This window comes from Callorhinus ursinus, unplaced genomic scaffold, assembly GCF_003265705.2.
Source record: "Callorhinus ursinus isolate GAN/ISIS: 27379988/994484 unplaced genomic scaffold, GSC_fseal_2.0 scaffold19, whole genome shotgun sequence".
In the NCBI taxonomy this organism is placed as follows: Eukaryota; Metazoa; Chordata; class Mammalia; order Carnivora; family Otariidae; genus Callorhinus; species Callorhinus ursinus.
In genome coordinates, this window is record NW_027397081.1 from 7,957,044 (window position 1) to 7,980,499 (window position 23,456).

The 23,456-nt window shown below is 37.2% G+C and overlaps 1 long non-coding RNA gene across 1 annotated transcript in view; it reads left to right on the top strand.

The window, feature by feature from the left end:
- LOC141374527 (uncharacterized) overlaps positions 1–18,508 on the top strand; it is a 33,563-nt gene extending 15,055 nt beyond the window's left edge. The window contains exons 2-3 of the long non-coding RNA XR_012381475.1: positions 16,726–16,762; positions 16,925–18,508. This is a non-coding gene — a long non-coding RNA (uncharacterized lncRNA). The remainder of the gene's footprint in view (positions 1–16,725; positions 16,763–16,924) is intronic.
- The last annotated feature ends 4,948 nt before the right edge of the window (positions 18,509–23,456 follow it).

Sequence of the window (23,456 nt, forward strand, 5' to 3'; positions counted from 1 at the left end):
TAAAGTATGAATCCTAAAAGCTGTTTTATTCCAAAAAAATCAAGAAGACCTGCAATATTTATTCTAGGGAGGAACAGTAGCTGGTGCATAAAAATATTTTTTACATTATTTTTTGCACTCACTAGATGTTCCTGACATTTTCCTGTACAATGTGGACAATGAATAATTGACTACTAGCATTTTATTTAAACTAGGAACTAATTTATTCTTAAAAACAGAAATTAAAGAAACACCTCAGAGGGGTGAAAGTGGTCAAAAGGTACAAATTTCCAGTTGTAAAATATTAAATCCTGGGGATGTAATATACAGCATGGTGATTATAGTTAATACTGTAATGTATATTTGAAAGTTGCTAAGACAGTCCTGACGGTTCTCATCACAAGAAAAAAAAATTATGTCTATGTATGGTGATGGATATTAACTATGCTTATTGTGGTGACCATTTTGCAATATACCCATATATTGTATTCTTATACAATATGAAACTATTATGTTATATGTCAATTATATCCCAATTTAAAAAAATAACAAAAAATCTTACCTAAATTTATGAAGTTGCTGCTGGTACTTTCTTTAAGAATCATTAAGCATGGAATTAAGCAGAGAGATTCTATTTGGAGTCAGAGATCTAAGTTTGTTTCCTGGCTGCACTTCCTAACTGTGTAAACATGAGCAAACTCTGAACTTCATTTCAGATAAATTTAACACTTACCTCAAGTGTTTGTTGGCTTGGCATCCATGAGATGTACGTAAAAGCATGTTGAAAAATGTAAAGCACTACAGAAGTAATAGTTGTTCTCTTCAGTTTAATTCAGGCATGAATTTCCCTGAACCTTTGCTCTAAAGTAGAGCCTTAGGTTAATTTTGGAGTTTCCTGACGCTCTGAGCCTTATGACAGGCCCTGGCTATGATCCTGAGAGGACAGAGAAGTGGGGAGAGGAGAAATGTTCCTTCCATTCATCTTTCCCAAGCCATACAGAAAGGCCTTGTAAACCAGAGACTATGCAAATGAGAGTGAAACAATAAGAATTCACTTCCCTGTAACTTAAACTTGAGAAGTTTTCTTTTCTGTGTGAGCTGATCATGAGGGCACTGAAAGCTGTCTCGAGAGTTCCCGTGATAAAATCCTTCAATGTTAAATTACTGAAGGATGCCATAACTCCGAGAACGGAGCAGAAGAGGACAGTGATGAGAAAAGAGAAGGCTTATGTTGACACACAGAAATGCTTTAGTAATCAGCCAGGAATGGAAGGGAATAAAGTGCACATGAATGTTTAATTGAGTTTTTAGGCAATTAAATTTTGCAGAAATATGCTGTAAGCATGTGGCATTGCTTAAGGGCTGGCCCCATCAGGTCAGGTGATCACAGTCTTGTTTGCACACTGTGTGGCAGGGAAGGGAGAGAAACACATACTTGTTTTTTGAGGAATATGGGATGGCTGCCTTAAAGCAGTGATCCATCGTTTACGTCTTTCAGTTAGCAGGAATCATTAGGCACCACCTACATTGGATCCAAGGACAAGGGGAGGACATAATGCTTTCTAGAAAGAAAAGAACAAGAAAAGATACCTCCACTGTATCACAGACTGTGTTGCTAAAGGCATACTGTTGCTCTGTAGGGGCACTATCAAGAGGGGACAAGATACAATTACAGCTGATTCTGCATTTGTATGTTATCTTGGCAAGAACAGCAGCAGGGCTTAGCTTAACAAAATATTAACACACTTCCCAAATGCTAATGAAATATAAGTAGAGAAATTGGGGGGAATTCTGAATGTAAGTGTTTTATTGGCTGATTCTTTTACACATTTGCCTTTTGCCTCATTTACACAGGCATAGACATGGAATTGGAGGTGAGTGTCTCCAAGGCCCACACAATCACATTAACTGTCATCCTCAACTCACTGACCTTCAAACATCCAGATCTATGGTTTGGGAAAGAAAGGGAGAGAGAGGGGGAGGGAGAGAGAGAGAGAGAGAGAGAAAGAGAGAGAGAGAGAGAGAGAGAAAGAGGAAGGAGGAAGGAGGGAGGAAGAAAAAAAGGAAGGGAAGGAAAAGAAAAAAATGATAAATTGTGTGCAAACAAACACGATTTACCAAATCTCCAAGAAGTATGTGAAGGACTTACCTATGACTGAGAGGTAGAAAAAGTTTAGGCTTTAACTGCATCAGTTAGAAATAGCCTGTGGTGAAGAAACACACCCAAGCTCTTACACCTCCTCTCCAGTACGTTGTGCAAATTCATTAGAATACCTTTTGTAACTACTGTGGCCACATTACCTAAGGAAGGAAATCTATCGCAGATAAATAGCTTAATATCCTAAAAGAGCATATAAGAGAGGGTCTCAGCATAATAAAATTTCAAAAACAGGCTTTTCCCAAATTGTGGATGGACTGAGGAGAGTAATTCATACCAGAATAGGCTGACTCACTCCAACTGTCTTATTAGAGTGTTTTTCACATAGACTGATCTGTTTGAATGCCTCCAATAGTTCTGTGCTCTTGAAAAGTCTATTTTTTTCCTCTGCCAAAAAAAGATACTCTACTTTGACTTCAGAGAAATGTTTTCTTATGAATCCATTGAAGCTGTGGTCTTACTCATTTTATAAGTCTCTTTACCTGGTAGGTTGTACAAATAGTACCAGCCCACTTTATTTATTTTTATTTTTTTAAGATTTATGTATTTATTTGAGAGAAAGAACACGTATGAGAGAGTATGAGTGGGGGAAGGGGCAGAGGGAGAGAATCTCAAGCAGAGCCCCCTTTTCTCTCAGTGGTGCTACCTGTCTGTCAGTCACCAAAGGTCAAAACTTGACTTGTATCCAGAACATGTAAATCTCCATCTACATTTGGGATTTCTGTATGGATTGAAGGAGGTCCACCCACATTAGGAAGGGCAGTTTGCTTTAGTCAGTCTACAGCTTTCAATGTTATTCTCATTCATAAATACCTTTACAGAAATATCCAGAATAATGTCTGACCAAATATTCGGGCACCCCCATGGCCCAGTCAAGTAGACATATGAAATGAATGATCACACCAAATCTTCTGCATGCTTTAAATTTGTGTTGTTTATCTTTTTATTATTAATTTGTACCAGTTTTACATGTTCTGGATAAAAGTCCTATACACACACACACACACACACACACACACACACACACCTCAACTGAAGTATATGGCTTATTTTCAGATTTCTAATGATGTTTATTTAGAGTAAAAGTTTCCTATTTTCATGAGCTTTCTTAAAAAATGTTTTGTTACAGTTAGTGCTTTTGCATTCTGCCTAAGAACTCTGGTTACATCAAGTTTCAAAAATAATGTCCTGTGTTTTCTTCTGGAAGCTTTGTAGTTTTAGCTTTTAGATTTAGGTGTATGATCTATCTCTAGTTGTTTCTTTTCTAAAGATTTACTTATTTAGTGAGAGAGAGAGAGCGAGAGCACATGCGTGCACAAGTGTGGGAGGGGCAGAGAGAAAGAGAATCTTTGTGCAGACTCCCCGCTGAGTGTGGAGCCTATCACAGGGCTTAATCTCACGATCCATGAGCTCACAACCTGAGCTGAAACCAAGAGTCAGATGCTTAACTGACTGAAACACCTAGACACCCCTCAACTTAATTCTGTATATGGTGTAAGATAGAGGAATTGAGGTTTTTTTTTTAATATATGGTTATTCAATTGTGTGAAAGATTTCCCCATTTTAAACTGTATTAATATTTTTGCTAAAGATCAATTATTATATATATGTGGCCCTACTTCTGGATTCTTTAATTTGTTACATTGATTTATTTTTCTATCTTTATTCCAATAGAACACAATCTTGACTACTGTGTCTTTATAGTAAGTTTTAAAGTCTTCTATAAGACTTTAAGTCTTATGGACTGTAAGACTGTAAGTCTTTCAGTGTTGATTATTTTCAAGATGGGTTTTTTTTTTTGAAGACTTATTTATTTGAGAGAGAGAGAATGTAAGTGGGGGGAGGGGTAGCAGTAGAGAACTTTCAAGCAGACTCCCCACTGAGTAGGGAGCCCAACACAGGGCTCAGTCCCATGACCCATGAGATCATGACCCAAACTGAAACCAAGATTTGGAGGCCTAAGCAACTGAGCCACCCAGGTGCCCCATTTTTGAGATTGTTTTGACTATTCAAAAGTCTTTTGAATTTCCACAAAATTTAATAATTAGCTTTTAATTTTCTAACAAACAAATAAACCGTGCTTTCATTTTAATTCAGATTGCATTGGACCTATAGATCAATTAAGGAGACTAGAATTGGTCTTTTAATCTCGATTCTTTTCATCCATGAACACGGTGTATCTTTACCTTTATTTAGTTCTTATTTAATTTTTCCTAGAACATGTAGGTTTTTTTTTTTTAATGTAAGTATAGCTAACATACAGTGTTATATTAGTTTCAGGTGTACAATATAGTGATTTAACATTTTTTAAAGACTTATTTATGTATTACAGAGAGAGCATGAGCAGGAGGGAGAATCTGAAGCAGACTCCACAGTGACAGGTGTGAGGTGGTATCTCATTGTGGTTTTGATTTGCATTTCCCTGATGATGAGTGATTTTGAGCACTTTTCATGTGTCTGTTGGCCATCTGGATGTCTTTGAAGGAATGTCTTTTCTTGTCTTGTACCCATTTTTAGTTGGATCATTTGTTTTTTTGGTGTTGAACTGTATAATTTCTTTATGCATTTTGGGGCTACCTTTATCAGATATGTCATTTGCTAATAGTTTTCTACCATTCTGTAGGTTGTCTTTTTTTAAATTGTTTCCTTTTTTATGCAAAAGCTTTTCATTTTGATGTAGTCCCAATAGTTTATTTTTGCTTTTGTTTCCCTTGCCTCAGGAGACATATCTAGAAAAATGTTGATACAGCTGATGTCAGAGAAATTATTGCCTGTACTCTCTTCTAGTATTTTTATGGTTTCATGTCTCACATTTGGGTCCTTAATCCATTTTGAATTTATTTTTGTGTATGGTGCCAGAAAGTGGTCCAGTTTCATTTTTATGCATGTTGCTGTCCATTTTTCAACACCATTTGTTGAAGAGACTATGTTTTTCCCATTGCATATTCTTTCCTCCCTTGTTGAAGATTAATTCACCGTATGATTGTGGTGTTATTTCTTGGCTTTCTATTCTGTTGCGTTGATCTATGTGTCTATTTCTGTGCCAGTACCATACTGTTTTGATTACTACAGGTTTGTAATATAACTTGAAATCTGAGATTGTGATACCTCCAATTTTGATCTTCTTTTTCAAGATTGCTTTGGCTACTCAGGATCTTTATGGTCCCGTACAAATTTTAAGTTTGTTTCTTCTAGTTCTTTGAAAAGTATTGCTGGCATTTTGATAGGGATTGCATTAAATGTATAGATTGCTTTGGGTAGTATATACATTTTAACAATATTTGTTCTTTCAATCCATGAGCATGGAATGTTTTTCCATTTCTTTGTGTTGTCTTCAGTTTCTTTCATCAGTGTATTATAGTTTTCAGAGTACAGGTTTTCACCTCCTTGGTTAGGTTTATTCCTAGGTATCTTCCTGTTTTTGATGCAGTTGTAAATGTTTTCTTAATTTCCTTCTGCTGCTTTATTGGTGTATATACAAATGGAACAGATTTCTGTACATTAATTTTGTATCCTGCATCTTTACTGAATTCATTTATTGGATCTACAGTTTTTGGTGGAGTCTTTCAGGTTTTCTATATAGAGTATCATGTCATCTGCAAATAGTGAAATTTTGACTTCTTTTGGATGCCTTTTATTTATTTTTGTTGTGTGATTGCTGTGGCTAGGACTTCCAGTACTATGTTGAATAAAAGTAGTGAGTCCTTGTCTTGTTCCTGACCTTAGGGGAAAAGCTCTGTTTTTCCCCATTAAGGATGATGTTAGCTATGGATTTTTCATAAATGGTCTTTATTATGTTGAGGCATATTCCTTCTAAACCTACTTTGTTGAGGATTTTTATCATGAATAGATGTGCTTTGTCAAATGCTTTTTTAGCCTCTATTGAACTGATGATACTGTTCTTATCTTTTCTCTTAACTAATGTGATGTATAACATCAATTGATTTGTGAATATTGAACCTCTCTTGCAACTCAGAAACAAATCCCATTTGATTGTGGGAAATGATTTTTTATAATGTATTGTTGGATTCAGTTTGCTAGTATTTTGTTGAGGATTTTTCCATATATGCTCATCAGGGATATTGACATATAGTTCTCTTTTTTAGTAGTGTCTTTATCTGGTTTTGGTATCAGGGTAATGCTGGCTTCATAGAATGAATTTGGAAATTTTTCCCCCTTTGCTATTTTTTGGAATAGTTTGAGAAAAATAAGTATTAACTCTTCTTTAAATGTTTGGAAGAATTCACCTATGAATCCATTGGTCCTAGACTTTCGTTTGTTGGGGGTTTTTGATCTGATTTAATTTCTTTTCTGGTTATCAGTCTATTCAAGTTTTCTACTTCTTCCTGCCTCAGTTTTGGTAGGTTATATGTACCTAAGAATTTATCCATTTCTTCTGGGTAATTCAGTTTGTTAGCTTATAGGTTTTCATAATATTCTCTTGTGTTTCTGTGGTGTTGGCTATTATTTTTCCTAGTAATTTTGTTTGAGTCCTCTGTCTCTCTGTCTCTGTCACTCTCCCCCCACCTTTTTTTTAATGAGTGTGGCTAGTGGTGTATCATTTTTGTTAACCTTTTCAAAGAACCAGCTCCTGGATTCTTGAAGATGGCGGAGGAGTAGGAGACCTAAATTTCATCCGGTCTCAGGAATTCAGCTAGATAGGGATCAAACCATTCTGAGCACGTACGAACTCAACAGGAGATCGAAGAAAAGAATAGCAGCAACTCTCTGAACAGAAAAGTGACCACTTTCTGGAAGGTAGGATGTGTGGAGAAGTGAATCCAAGGCGATATTCAGGAAGATAGATGGCGGGGGATGGGGCCTCCGTCGGCCGCTACCGGCAAGTGATAGAGCCACAGAGCACAAAATCGGAACTTTTAGAAGTCTGCTCCGCTGAGGGACGTTGCTCCAGTGGCTACGTGGGGGGTGGAACCCTCGCTGGGACAGTGTGTCTCAGGACCCTTGGGGTCACAGAAAGACTGGGGGAGCCTGAGTGTGGCAGAGCTGCCAGGTATCCGAGCGGGGAAGCCGGCTGCAGAGACGGAGCCGAGGAGTGGGCCCTCAGCTCCGGGTTGCCATAAACCGTGATCCGCTGCACAGTCGGGCCACTGCTCTTCCAGCAGGGACCCAACAAGCCGTAGATCCGGGGAGACTCCCCTTCCTCCCCGGGGAGGAGGGGCACGGGAACGCATGGCAGCAATCTGATGGGTTTGGAGACTCCACACCGAGTCGGGTGCCAGAGATAGAAACGCTCGGTCACAGGCCGGGTGAGCACAGAGTGCAGCCAGAGACCGGGGAGACGGGAGTGACTGACTGCTTTTCTCTGGGGGCTTACTGAGGAGCGGGGCCCCGAGTTTTTGGCTCCTCTGGGGCGGAGATTGGGAGGCTGCCATTTTCACTCTCATCCTCCAAAGCTGTACGGAAAGTTTGCACGGAACAAAAGCTCCCGAGAGCAAACCCGAGCAGATTACTTAGGCTGGACCAACAAGGGCGGGGCAATTCTGCCTCCGCAAAGACATTTGGGAACCACGACAACAGGCCCCTCCCCCAGAAGATCAGCAAGAACAGCCAGCCAAGACCAAGTTTACTGATTAATGAGAAGGGGAGAACTCCAGCGCTAGGGGAATACTGTACATAGAATTCATGGCTTTTTTCCCATGATTCTTTAGTCTTTCGAAGTTAATTGTTTTAATTTTCCTTTTTTTCTTTTTCTTTTCTTTTTTTTTGAATTTTTCTTTTTCCCTTTTTCAAACAACATCTTATCAATTCCTTTTTTAAAAATCCTTTTTATTTTTCATTTTTAGAGTAATATTCTATCCCTTCCTAGTAGTTAACCTTATTTTTGGTGTGTGTGTGTGTGTGTGTATAAGTTCTCTCTTTAAAATTTTGGAATACAGTTTCTTCTAACATATCACAATATACCCTAAATCTCTAGTGTATGGCTTTGTTCTAGTCTCCTGCCTGATCACATTCTTTCCCTTTGTTTTTATTTTCTCTTCTTTCTTTTTTCAACCAACTTAACAATTCCTTTTATAAAATCTTTTATAATTTTCATCTTTACAGTCATATTCCATCCCTTCATCGTATTTACTCTTATTTTTGTACATATATAAGCTTTTCTTTCTTTAAAATTTTGGGAGGCAGTTTCTTCTAACAGACCAAAATATGGCCCAAATCTAGTGTGTGGCACTGATCTATTCACCAGCCTGATCATATTCTTTTTTTTTTTTCTTTTTCGTTTTCTTTTTTCTTTCTCTCTCTTTCTTTTCCCCCGGTATCAGGTCTCTTCTGATTTGTTTAGTGTATATTTTTCTGGGGTAGTTGTTACCCTGTTAGCATTTTGTTCTCTCATTCATCTATTCTCCTCTGGACAAAATGACAAGACAGAAAAAAATCACCTCAAAAAAAAAAAAAAAAAGAACTAGAGGCAGTACTGACTGCCAGGGACCTAATCAATACAGATATTAGTAAGATGTTGGAAGTAGAGTTCAGAATGATGACTATAAAGATACTAGCTGGGCTTGAAAAAAGCATGGAAGATATTAGAGAAACGCTTTCTGGAGAAATAAAAGAACTGAAATCTACCCAAGTCAAAATCAAAAAGACTATTAATGAGGTACAATAAAAAATGGAGGCCCTAACTGCTAGGATAAATGAGGCAGAAGAGAGAATTAGTGATATAGAAGACCAAATGATGGAAAACAAAAGCTGAGAAAAAGAGAGATAAACAACTGCTGGATCACGAGGGCAGAATTAGAGAGATAAGTGATACCATAAGACAAAACAATATTAGAATTATTGGGATCCCAGAAGAAGAAGAAAGAGAGAGGGGAGCAGAGGTATATTGGAGCAAATTATAGCAGAGAACTTCCCTAATTTGGGGAAGGAAACAGGCATCAAAATCCAGGAGGCACAGAGAACCCTCCCCTCAAATCAGTAAAAATAGGTCAACACCCTGACATTTAATAGTAAAATTTACGAGTCTCAGAGACAAAGAGAAAATCCTGAAAGCAGCTCGGGAGAAGAGATCTGTAACCTACAATGGTAGAAATATTAGATTGGCAACAGACCTATCCACAGAGACCTGGCAGGCCAGAAAGGACTGGCATGATATCTTCAGAGCACTAAATGAGAAAAATATGCAGCCAAGAATACTATATCCAGCTAGGCTGTCATTGAAAATAGAAGGAGAGGAAAAAAGCTTCCAGGACGAACAAAAACTAAAGGAATTTGCAAACACGAAACCAGCCCTCCAAGAAATACTGAAAGGGGTCCTCTAAGCAAAGAGAGAGCCTAAAAGAACATAGACCAGAAAGGAACAGAGACAGTATACAGTAACAGTCACCTTACGGGCAATACAACAGCACTAAATTCATCTCTTTCAATAGTTACCCTGAATGTAAATGGGCTAAATGCCCCAATCAAAAGACACAGTCTGTCAGATTGGATAAAAAACCAAGTCCCATCTATATGCTGTCTGTAAGAGACTCATTTTAGACCCAAAGACACCTCCAGATTGAAAATGAGGGGGGTGGAAAATGATTTACCATGCTAATGGACACCAAAAGAAAGCTGAGGTGGCAATCCTTATATCAGACAAATTAGATTTTAAACCAAAGACTGTAATAAGAGATGAGATGAGAAAGGACACTATATCCTAATTAAAGGGTCTATCCAACAAGAAGATCTAACAGTTGTAAATATCTATGCCCCTAACATGGGAGCAGCCAGTTATATAAGCCAATTGATAATGAAAGCAAAGAAAAACATTGACAACAATACACTAATAGTGGGGGACTTTAACACCCCCCTCACTGAAATGGACAGATCATCTAAGCAAAAGATCAACAAGGAAATGAAGACTTTAAATGAAACATTGGACCAAATGGACTTCACAGATATATTCAGAACATTCCATCCAAACAGAATACACATTCGTCTCTAGTGCCCATGGAACATTCTCCAGAAGAGATCACATCCTAGGTCACAAATCAGGTCTCAACTGGTGCCAAAAGATTGGGGTCACTCCCTGCGTATTTTCAGACCACAATGCTTTGAAAGTAGAACTCAATCACAAGAGGAAAGTCAGATCTCAAATACATGGAGGCTAAAGAGCATCCTACTAAAGAATGAATGGCTCAACCAGGAAATTAAAGAGGAATTAAAAAAATTCATGGAAACCAATGAAAATGAAAATACAACTTCAAAATCTTTGGGATGCAGCAAAGGCAATCCTAAGAGGAAAGTATATAGTAATACAAGCCTTTCTCAAGAAACAAGAAAGGTCTCAAATACACAACCTAACCCTACACCTAACGGAGCTGGAGAAGAGCAGCAAATAAAGCCTAAACCCAGTAGGAGCAGAGAAATAATAAAGATCAGAGCAGAAATCAATGAACTAGAAACCAAAAGAACAGGAGAACAGATCAACGAAACTAGGAGCTGGTTCTTTGAAAGAATTAACAAGATTGATAAACCCCTGGCCAGACTTATCAAGAAGAAAAGAGAAATGACCCAAATCAACAAAATCATGAATGAAAGAGGAGTGATCGCAACCAACACCAAAGAAATACTAACAATTAGAAGAATATATTATGAGCAACTATATGCTAGCAAATTAGATAACCTGGAAGAGATGGATGCATACCTAGAGATGTATCAACTACCAAAACCGAATCAGGAAGAAATAGAAAACCTGAACAGAGCTATCACCACTAAGGAAATTGAAGCAGTCATCAAAAATCTCCCAAGAAACAAAAGCCCAGGGCCAGATGGCTTCCCAGGGGAATTCTACCAAACATTTAAAGAAGAATTAATACCTATTCTCCTGAAACTGTGCCAAAAAATAGAAATGGAAGGAAAACTTCCAAACTCATTTTATGAGGCCACCATTACCTTGATCCCCAAACCAGACAAAGACCCCATCAAAAAGGAGAATTACAGACCAATATCCTTGATGAACATGGATGCAAAAATTCTCCCCAAAATAGTACCCAATAGGATCCAACAGTACATTAAAAGGATTATTCACCACGACCTATGTGATTTGTCCCTGGGCTGCAAGGCTGGTTCAACATCTGTGAATCAATCAACGTGATACAATACATTAATAAAAGAAAGAACAAGAACCATAGTATCCTCTCAAGAGATGCAGAAAAAACATTTGACAAAGTACAACATCCTTTCTTGATCAAAACTCTTCAGAGTATAGGGATAGAGGGCCCATACCTCAATATCATAAAAGCCATCTATGAAAAACACATAGCAAATATCATTCTCAATGGGGAAAAACTGAGAGCTTTCCCTCTAAGGTCAGGAACACGGCAGGGATGTCTACTATCACCACTGTTATTCAATATAGTACCAGAAGTCCCAGCCACAGCAATCAGACAACAAAAAGAAATAAAAGGCATCCGAATTGGCAAAGAAGTTAAACTCTCAGTGTTTGCAGATGATATGATACTTTATGTGGAAAACCCAAAAGACTCCACCCCAAAACTGGTAGAACTCATACAGGAATTCAGTTAAGTGGCAGGATATAAAATCAATGCCCAGAAATCAGTGGCATTCCTATGCACCACCGACAACAGAGAAGAAAGAGAAATTAAGGAGTCGATCCCACTTACAATCCCATTTACCCAAAACCATAAGATACCTAGGAATAAATCTAACCAAAGAGGCAAAAATCTGTTCTCAGAAAACTATAAAATACTCATGAAAGAAATTGAGGAAGACACAAAGAAATGGAAAAATGTTCCATGCTCATGGATTGTAAGAACAAATATTGTGAAGATGTCAATGCTACCTAGAGTAATCTACACATTTAATGCAATCCCTATCAAAATACCTTCCACTTTTTTCAAAGAAATGGAACAAATGATCCTAAAATTTGTATGGAACCAGAAAAGACCCCGAATAGCCAGAGGAATGTGGAAAAAGAAAAGCAAAGCTGGCGGCATCACAGTTCCGGGCTTCAAGCTCTATTACAAAGCTATAATCGTCAAGACAGGATGGTACTGGCACATCAACAGACACATAGATCAATGGAATAGAATCGAGATCCCAGAAATGGACCCTCAATTCTATGGTCAACTAATCTTCGACAAAGCAGGAAAGAATGTCCAATGGCAAAAAGACAGTCTCTTCAACAAATGGTGTTGGGAAAATTGGACAGCCACATGCAGAAGAATGAAACTGGACCATTTCCTTACACCACACACAAAAATAGACTCCAAATGGTTGAAAGACCTAAATGTGAGACAGGAGTCCATCAAAATTCTAAAGGAGAACACAGGCAGCAACCTCTTCGACCTCAGCTGCAGCAACTTCTTCCTAGAAACATCACCAAAGGCAAGGGAAGCAAGGGCAAGAATGAACTATTGGGATTTCATCAAGATAAAAAGCTTTTGCACAGCAAAAGAAACAGTCAACATAACAAAAAGACAGAATGAGAGAAAATATTTGCAAACGACATATCAGATAAAGGGGTAGTATCTAAAATCTACAAAGAACTTATCAAACTCAACACCCAAAGAACAAATGCTCTAATCAAGAAATGGGCAGAAGACATGAACAGACATTTTTCCAAAGAAGACATCCAAATGGCCAACAGACCCATGAAAAAGTGCTCAACATCACTCAGCGTCAGGGAAATCCAAATCAAAACCTCAATTTGAGACCACCTCACATCAGTCAGAATGGCTAAAATTAGAAGTCAAGAAATGACAGATGTTGGCGGGAATGCGGAGAAAGGGAACCCTCCTACACTGTTGGTGGGAATGCAAGCGGTGTAGCCACTCTGGAAAACAGTATGGAGGTTCCTCCAAAAGTTGAAAATAGAGCTACCATACGATTGCTCTACTTGGCATTTACCCCAAAGATAGAAATGTAGGGATCCAAAGGGGTATGTGCACCCCGATATTTATAGCAGCAATGTCCACAATAGCCAAACTATGGAAAGAGCCAAGATGTCCATTACAGATGAATGGATAAAGAAGATGTGTTATATGTATGTATACAATGGAATATTATGTAGCCATCAAAAGAAATGAAATCTTGTCATTTGCAATGACGTAGATGGAAGTGGAGGGTATTTTCCTGAGCGAAATAAGTCAATCAGAGAAAGACATGTATCATATGACCTCACTGATACGAGGAATTCTTAATCTCAGGAAACAAACTGAGGGTTGCTGGAGTGGTGGGGGAGGGGAGGGATGGGGTGGCTGGGTGATGGACATGGGGGAGGGTATATGCTATGGTGAGCGCTGTGAATTGTGTAAGACTGTTGAATCATAGACCTATACCTCTGAAACAAATAATACATTATATGTTAAAAAAAAGAAGACTATAGTAGGAAGGGAAAATGAAGGTGGGGAAATTGGAGGGGTAGATGAACCATGAGAGACTATGGACTCTGAGAAACAAACTGAGGGTTCTAGAGGGAGGGGGTGGGGGATGGGTTAGCCTGGTGATGGGTGTTAAAGAGTGCAAGTGTTGAATGTAGCACTGGGTGTTATACGCAAACAATGAATCATGGAACACTACATCAAAAACTAATGATGTAATGTATGGTGATTAACGTAACATAAAAAAATTAAAAAAAAAGAACCAGCTTCTGGTTTCATTGATCTATTATTTTTTTAGTTTCTGTATCATTTATTTCTGCTCTAATGTTTATTATTTCCTTCCTTTTGCTGGATTTGTATTTTGTTTGTTTGTTGTTGTTGTTATTGTTTTTCTTGCTCCTTTAATTGTAAGGTTAGGTTTTTTATTGAGATTTTTCTTACTTCCTGAGCTAGGACTCTCTTGTTATAAACTTCCTTCTTAGAATCACTTTTGCTGCATCCCAAAGATTTCAGACTGCTGTGTTTTTATTTTCATTTGTTTCCATGTAATTTTTAACTTATTTTTTGAATTCTTTGTGGACCTATTCATTGTTGAGTAATATGTTATTTAACTTCCTTGTATTTATGCTTTTTCGGACTTTTCCTGGTGGTTGATTTTTAGTTTCATGGCATCATGCTCAGAAAAGATGCATGGTACAACTTCAGTCTTTCTGAATATGTTGACACTTGTTTTGTGGCCTAGTATGTGATCTATTCTGGAGAATGTTCCATGTACAATTGAAAAGAATGTATATTTCACTGCTTTCGGATGGAATGTTCTGAATATATTAAATCCATCTGGTCCAATGTGTCATTCAAGGCTACTCCTTCCTTATTGATTTATTGTCTAGATTAAGTGGGGTGTTAGATTAAGTCCCCTATTATTTCTATTAGTTCCTTCATGTTTGTCATAAACTGTTTTATGTATTTAGTACTCCTATGTTGAGTGCATAAATATTTACAATTCTTATATATTCCTTTTGGATTCTCCCCTTTGTTATCATATAGTGGCCTTCTTTGTCTCTTATTACTGTCTTTGTTTTAAAGTCTACTTTGTCCAATATATGTATTGGTATCCCTGCTTTCTTTTGACATCCATTTGCATGACAAATGTTTCTCCATCCCCAATCTCCTGATGTCTTTTGGTCTGAGATGAGTCTCTTGTAAGTAGCATATAGATGATATAGATGGATCTTTTTTTTTTTTTAATCTACTTTGTCACCCTATGTCTTTTGATTGGAGCAGTTAGTCCATTTACATTCAAAGTAATTATTGATAGGTATGTATTTATCACCATCTTGTTCCTTTTTTGTGGTTGTTTTTGTAGTTTTTCTCTGATCCTTTATTGTCTTTCTCTATTTCATGGTTTGCTGGCTTTCTTTAGTGATATACGTGAATTCCTTTCTCTTTATTCTTTGCATGCTTATTATTGGCTTTTGATTTGTGGTTACTATTTGGTTGGTATATCACATCTTCTGTATATAGCAGTGTATATGAAGTTGATGGTCACTTAAGTTTGAACTCCGTATTTACTCCTCTCCTCCCCACTTTTTAGGTACATGGTATTATATTTTACATCTTTTTATTTTGTGAATCTCTTGACTGGTTTTTACACATATACTTATTTTTACTGCTTTTGTGTTTCCTACTTTTTATATGATTACTTATCATCTTTCCCTTCTACTCAAGGAATTCCCTTTAACATTTCTTAGAGCTGGTTTAGTCATCATGAACTCCTTTAGTTTTTGTTTGAGAAACTCTTTATCTCTCCTTCTATTCTGAGTGATAGCCTTGCAGGATAGAGTGTTCTTGGCTATGGATTTGTCCTTTCAGCACTTTGAATATATCCTGCCACTCCCTTCTGGCCCTCAAACTTTCTAATGAAAAATCCTCTCATAGCCTTATGGGGTTTCCCTTGTATGTAACTGTCTTCTTTCCTCTTTGTAGTTGAAAATTTTTTTCTTTATCACTACTTTTTGCTGTTTTAATTGCTCTGTGTCTTGGTGTGGACCTTCTTGGGTTGATTCTGTTTGAGGATCTCTGTCCTTCCTGGATGTAGATATCTGTTTCCTTTCCCAGATTAGGGAAGCTTTCAGCTATTATTTCTTCAAATAAATTTTCTGCCCTCTTTCTCTCTCTTCTTCTGGGGTCCCTGTAATGTGAATGTTATTACACTTGATGAAGTCACTGAATTCTCTAAGTTATTCTCATTTTGCTAATTCTTTTTCCTTCTTTTGTTCAGCTTGATTACTTTCTATTACTCTGTCTTCCAGGTCATTAATTTGTTCCTCTACTTCCTCTAACCTGTTATTTTTTCTATTGAGTGTATTTTTTTTATGTTTCATTTTTTTATTATTATTATGTTATGTTAATCACCATACATCACATCATTAGTTTTTGATGTAGTGTTCCATGATTCATTGTTTGTGTATAACACCCAGTGCTCCATGCAGAACATGCCCTCTTTAACACCCATCACCAGGCTAACCCATCCTCCCACCCCCCTCCCCTCTAGAACCCTCAGTTTGTTTTTCAGAGTCCATCGTCTCTCATGGTTCGTCTCCACTCCGATTTACCCCCCTTCATTCTTCCCCTCCTGCTATCTTCTTCTTCTTCTTCTTTTTTTTTTTTTTTAACATATAATGTATTATTTGTTTCAGAGGTATAGCTCTGGGATTCAACAGTCTTACACAACTCACAGTGCTCACCATAGCACATACCCTTCCCAATGTCTATCACCCAGCCACCCCATCCCTCCCACCCCCCACCACTCCAGCAACCCTCAGTTTGTTTCCTGAGATAAAGAATTCCTCATATCAGTGAGGTCATATGATACATGTCTTTCTCTGATTGACTTATTTCACTCAGCATAACACCCTCCAGCTCCAACCATGTTGTTGCAAATGGCAAGATTTTATTCCTTTTGATGGCTGCATAATATTCCATTGTATATATATAACACATCTTCTTTATCCATTCATCTGTCGATGGACATCTTGGCTCTTTCCCCATTTTGGCTATTGTGGACATTGCTGCTATAAACATTGGGGTGCACGTACCCTTTCGGATCCCTACACTTGTGTTTTTGGGATAAATATGCAGTAGTGCAATTGCTGGATCGTATGGTAGCTCTGTTTGTATTGAGTGTATTTTTAATTTCATTTACGGTGTTTTTCATCTCAGATTGGTTCTTTTTTCTTTAAGGGTCTCACTGATGTTCTCCACTCTTTTCTCAAGTCTAGTGAGTATCTTTATGATCATTACTTTAAATTCTCTATCGGTCATATTGCTTATATCTGTTTTGTTTAGGTCTCTTGCCATGGTTTTGTCCTATTCTTTCACCTCAGATATATTCCTCTGTCCTCATTTTGTCTAAATGTCTGTGTCTCTTTCTGTTTTGCAGGAAAGTCAGCTATGTCTCCTGCTCTTGATGGTAATGGCCTTATGAAGAAGAGGTGCTATGTGCCCTGCAGTGCTGTGTCCCCTGTTCCCCAGGACCTGGCACTTTAGGGGGTATCTTCTATGTGTGTTATGTTTCTCCTGCTATTGTGCCCTTGCTGGTTTTTCCTTCAGTCCAGTCATCTGCAGAGGCTGTCTTTGCCTGTTGTGGGCAGTGTTTGGTCCCTGGCTGGGGTGGTGTGCGTGGTTTGAGCAAGCGGTTTGCTGGACTGCTTGTGAAATGAGAGCTGCTGCTGTAGCCAGGACTGGAACTGTGTGGGCTGGGCACGAGTTTTAACATGGTGCACCTCAGGCTTCTATGGGACCTGCTCCCACCCTGCCACCCCTGGACCCAGGTCCCAAAAAATGGAGGGGTGGGGAGACACAGTTTTGGCCAGGTTTATGCGGTCTTTTGGGGGAGGGGACCTGCAGCTCTGGGACTGAGGCAAGGGTGACTGGAAAGGGTGGATCTGCCGAAGAGGGGATGGAGCTTGGTATAAGCCAGTTAGGTAGTAAGTATCTGCACTGGGCTGGTTCATTTCCATAGGTGTTTATGCTGAGGGCCGGGGGAGGCAAGTAGCACCCTATAGCTCCTGTGTTCCTGCAGGGGTCTCCTGGGGATCCCTGCCCTGGGGACATGCTCTGAGATGAGTACAAATCTCTATCTCCCATATGCGTCAGGCATTTTTCAAACTGCTGCTTTTATTGTGGGTCACCACAGGCTGTTTATCATGCTGTCTCTTTAAGGGCAGGGACTCACCTTCCTAATGCCCTCTGGGCTCTCCCAGAGCCCAGCCCTCTGATTTTTAAAATTCCAGGCTTTAAGATCTACTGGTTGTAAGAAATGATGAAATTTGGCCCTTCTTGCTTCCAAAGCCAAATGTTATGATGATTTGTCTTCCCAGTGCAGGCTCCCAGTGTAATGGTCTTTTTATCTCTCCTCTCTGTGCCCCTGGCTCTCTCCTGGCTGCAGACAGGTGGGGCCCTTTTAGCTCCCCATTGTGTCTCCACCCTTCCTACCCTCTTCCATGTGGCCTCTTCTCTACCTTTAGTTGTGGAGTTTGTTCTGCCAGTCTTTGGGTTGTATTCTGGGTTATTTATGCTGATGTGTTATCTAGTTGTATGTATGGGACGAGGTGACTTTCAAGCCTTCCTATTCTGCCATCTTCCCAGCCTCCCTCTAGAACATGTAGTTTTTATATTATAGTTTTTATTCTTCAGGTCTTATGATATTTTGTTAAATTTATCTCTAAGCATTTCACATTTTTTTGTTCTATTGTAAATGGTAAATTTTTTTATTACTTTTAAATTGATTGTTGCTAGCACATAGAAATGTAATTGGTTTTTGTGTTTTGACCTTGTATACTGCAGCGTTGATGCACAAGTCATCGGTTCTGGGGGCTATTTTTAAGATTCCTTTGGATTGTCTATGTACTTAATCATCTGTGAATTAAGTTATATGCCTTCATTTTTAACATTTATGCCTTTATTTTATTGCCTGTTTCACTGGCTAGGATCTCTAAAACAATGTTGACTGAAAGTGGTGAGAGCAAACATCCTTTATTTCACCCTGACTGTAGGAGGAAAGGGTTTGATATTTCATCATTTATTGTGGTGTTATCTCTAGATTGTTTCATAGATGATCCTCATCAGATTGAGAACATTTCTTTCTATTTCTAGTTTGAAGAAAGTTTTATTTTTAAATCATGAGTTGTTATTGAATTTTATCAAATGCTTCTGGTGTTTTTCATCTTTTGAGATGATTACATGATTTCCTCCTTTATCTTTAATGTGGTAAATTATAGTTATTGTTTCTACCAACAGTCATCTAGTCTTATTTTCCCAGAATAAATCCCACTTCATCATGATTTATTATCTTATGTCTTATTGGATATTTTTTAAATTAAAATTTAGCATTTCCCTCAATTATGATTGTAGGCAATAAACCATAATAATATTAGCAATACTTGTGGTATATTCACCAGTAAAAATGAGATATTTTCATATCTTGTTACAATTGCAAATATCTTGGATATTTATACTCACTATTGCTTTGATATTATAGATGGTGGTTATTAGGCCCTCTGCTATGTCACATTACTTAATTAGTTAAAAAAGAAGTACCTTTTATTGCAATATAATAAATATTTTTTATATTTGATAATTCAGTTTCAATACAATTTATTTTTTTTGTAATACTCTGTATTTTATTTTATACATTTAAAAATGTTATCCTGTGAATGACTTTAACAGACTGCCAAAGAGGTTCAAGGAACCAAAGTTTAAGAATTCCTGAAATAGAACTAAAAATGTCAAAGTCTTTATCTTAAAACATTTGGGACTAGGTGGGATCATCTGGAAATGTACACAGGATTAGAGAGTAGGGGACAGAATCCTATGCCATGGAAATGAAATTTCAAAATTACGTATTTGCCTTGTCTTCAACATTTGTTATAGTTTTCTTCCTTTTAAATTTTTTTATTGTGGTAAAATACATACACCATAAAATTTACCATTTTAACCATTTTAAATGTATAGTTTAATGATATTAAGTGCATTTATATCACTGTGCAAACATCACCATGATTCATCTCCAGAACTCTTTTCAACTTGCGTAACTGAGACTCTATACCCATTCCTTCCTTCTTCAGCCCCCAGCGTAGCTTTCAAGTAATTATTCCTAAAATTAAACAAGATAAACTGGTACAAAGGTTGCATAATCAAATAAACAAAAATTGTCCATTTTTACCCTTACCCTCTGGACATCTGGCTACGTTATTTTGTTATATTTGGATTTGGAGATTGGATCCTAACTCTATTTTTTAGATCCTAACTCTTTTCAGTTTATATATTTGCTTTCTCTTCTAGAATCACGTTGCCTACGAATTGTTATTGTTGGTGACAGTGGTGGTGGTGGGTGCGTATATTTTGGTCTTCTATACATTGGTAAATAGGGCTGAAGAAATGCCCCAGGGAGTGCTCCTTCACTGTGCTGAGATCCTTTGTAATGAGAATCACACAAGCTTGAGGTACTTAGAAAGCCAACACTCATAAGTTGGCTTTGGGAGGAATGCCTCAAGGATTGCTGGCCTAGCAGGTATCATAAACTCTAACGAAGGAAGAAATATCAGCTTGCTTGAAGGCAGTGTCATCATTTTATTCTCTTCATGTCCCTGGAGGCACTTTGCTCATGCCTGGCCTATGCTCAATGTTCAGAAGCATGTTCTTTGAGTCAAAATGAATTAAATACACACTAGGGACTGTAACTACTAGCTCTTTGGAAAAGCATGATAACTTTGTCAGATTTATTTTGTATTTCCTTATAGCAATAGTACTCAAAACTCTTAAAACAAGAGGATTTGTATACTAGTCCCTAGAAATAGCAAGAGAACAGTGAAACTGCATTTCACTCTTAGACAGTCTTGAATGAAGAAGAATATCAAGGAAAAAGTGAATGGTGGTAGAGTTTAAATTGGTAAGTCAAGAAGATGAAAAAATATAGGAAACTAGTAGGAGTAGAGAGGTTCCTAAGAACATATCCTCTAACTGTTCTTATTCATACCATGATAAATATGTTGAAGGTGCAGGGCCTTAGCCCTAGAGCCAGCTGCTAGAAATCTCCCTCAAATAAGAGGCTGATCCATTAATCAATCCTCTTCGAATGGGCCTCCTTAATCTTATTCCTAAAGTTATGAGACCTTGTGAAATAACCTGCTATTGTCCAGATTTGACATGTTTTTCACGTGTCCGCATATTCCATTTTAAAATTTTAATTGGTATATTTAGAAATCTTTACCCAACAACTAATGAGTATATATGGTCGATTCTTGTTATTGGTGGTTGTTATGGTCTATAACATTGCAGCAGCACTTTTTTTCTTTTACCGTTTTTAAAAAAAGTTATTGAAATATAATTTACATACAGTGTTATATTAGTTTCAGGTATGCAACATATTGATTTGACAATTCTGTACGTTTTTCAGTGATTACCACGATAAGTGTTGTCATCATCTGTCACCATAAAATGTTATTACAGTATTATTGATTATATTCCCTATGATGTTTTTGCATCTCTATGATTTATTTATGTTATAACTGGAAGTTTGTATCTATTAATCCCCTTTATCTATTTTGTCCACCCCTACCCACCTCCCCTCAATAACACATAGTGAATACTGAATCATTGGTCCAGGGAGAAATACAAGGATAAGTTCCTGTAAGCTTCTGATCATGACATTTTTATCAACTGATCAACAATATGTAAGCTCATTTTATGTGTGTTCTGTTTAAAGACACCTTATTTAATATAAACTGTTGATTTATTAACACTGAGCTTAATGCCAAAAGCACTGTAGCTCCTACTTGAGTTACACTCTGGGACACCAGAGAGCACTTGGGCACTATGGTTGGAGGCCATTTCAGATAGAAAAATCAGCATAAGAAAGCACAAAAATGCAAAAATGTGACACTAAATAGATTGTAAAAAGGATACCTATTTAGTATATGAGAGCTGAAACAAAAAGGCTGGCTATCACCTTGTTTGATCTCAATTGAGAATGTGCACATTGGGCAATTCAAAGTTTTCACTGCTATGTGAGTATTCACAAATGACTGCAAAAGCTCCATGAGTATTGATTTTGGCATTTCACATAAATTTTAGTGAGTAGGTGAATTCACAAATATGAAATCTACAAATAATGAGGATCAACTAGGTTTTTCTTAAGCACACAAGAAGAATTTACAAATATTGAGCACATTCTAGGCAGAAGAAACCAACCCTCAACTATCAAGGGATAGGTATCCTACAGATTATATCATATGTCTACACCGTAATTGAAGTATAAACTAAATTTTCCCTCCAAAAAACTTAGAAAATGCTTAGAACTAAGTAGTGATAAAAAATAATATGATTTAAAATGTGTGGGATATAGCTAAAACAATGGGTATAGAGAATTTTGTAGCTTTAAATGTTTTTATCAAAAAAGAAGAAAGTGAAATTTAATGAGCTAATGGTAAAATTTAAGTTAGAAAAGGAACAATAGAACCAATCTAAAGAAAATAAAAGTAATGAGATCATAAAAGCAGAAAGGAGAAAACAGAAAATAAATATACCATCATTTAGATCAACGTAGCCAAAAATTAACAGACACACCTCGGTGAAACTGGTCATGAAAAAAGTTAAAAGAAACTCTTAGGAATGAAAAGTGGTCATAATACAGTACCACATAGTTAGTTATAGAATAATATGTTTACATTTTGTCCATAAAATGTAAACATATACAAAATGAACATACTCCTCAAAGAGAAATAGAAAACCTAAAGAGTCCTATAATTAAAAAAACCCAAAAAACTCCATTAGTAATCAACAGTCTTCTAGAATAAAAACAGTTTGAAATGATTTTATAGGTGAGTTCCACCAAACTGTAAGGAAGAGATCATTTCAGTCTTACACAAAATCTTCAAAGCAGTGGAAAAAAAATAGAAAAAAATTTCCCAACTCATTTTATAATATTAAATACCCTTTAGAATAGTAATAACCAGATCTGGACAAAGAGAATAAATTAAATAAAATACCAATAAATAAATTGAATAAGTAAAATAAAATACCAATCCACTTTTCTTTCCCCTTTAGAAAATTAGAATTCTATTTACCTTTACTTCTTATATCTGCTAAGACTCCTTCTCTACTTTAGAGTTCACTAGTATGGATACATTGATTTTGCCTGTAAGATTTCTGAGTTCCCTGGTTTTAATCCACTGGAGAACTTGAACTCACCGGGTGTGGCAGATGATTGCTTACAATCTCTGTATCTACCTCACCCATTTTATTCTATCCTTTTCAACATGGAGATAATTTTCCCTGAAAGGGCAGAAGTAAAACAGAAATTGCACTCTATTTTTTCTTTGTTATCCATTAACATTACACCATCATTCTTAAGTTAATGCCTGAAATTATTAATAACCCATAACTTAATAAATTCCAAAGTGTGATCCCATACTTGGCATGGAATAGTTACTGTAATTTAGCAAAGAAAAATCATGGATAAAACTTGAACCAAAACCAAATAGGACAGATGGTTTCATTCATTTATTCAACAACTATTTATTGATTATCTGTTATATGTCAGGAATTATGCTAGGCACTCTGGACAAAAAGTTATATGGTCCTGACCTAGAAGAGCTCACAATTTAGGAGGTGGGAAGGGGGTGGGATGGGGAGTTGGAGCGATGGGATAATCATTAGGCATTTTAATACTAGAAAAGAAAGTGGTTATTGTCAGGAGGCAGAGTGAACCATAAAAAAGGATTTATTTTCCTTCATTTTAGACCAGGGAGTACTATACAGAGAATATATCTTGATTTTAACAAAACACCATAGTTTCTTATTACCTAACATGGTTCCTCAGTTAAATATTCTGGTGAGCAAAACTGAAAAACATGGAGTGACTGATAGCACAGTGAGGTAAAATTTAGAGTTGTTTGCATTTCAAAAGGGTG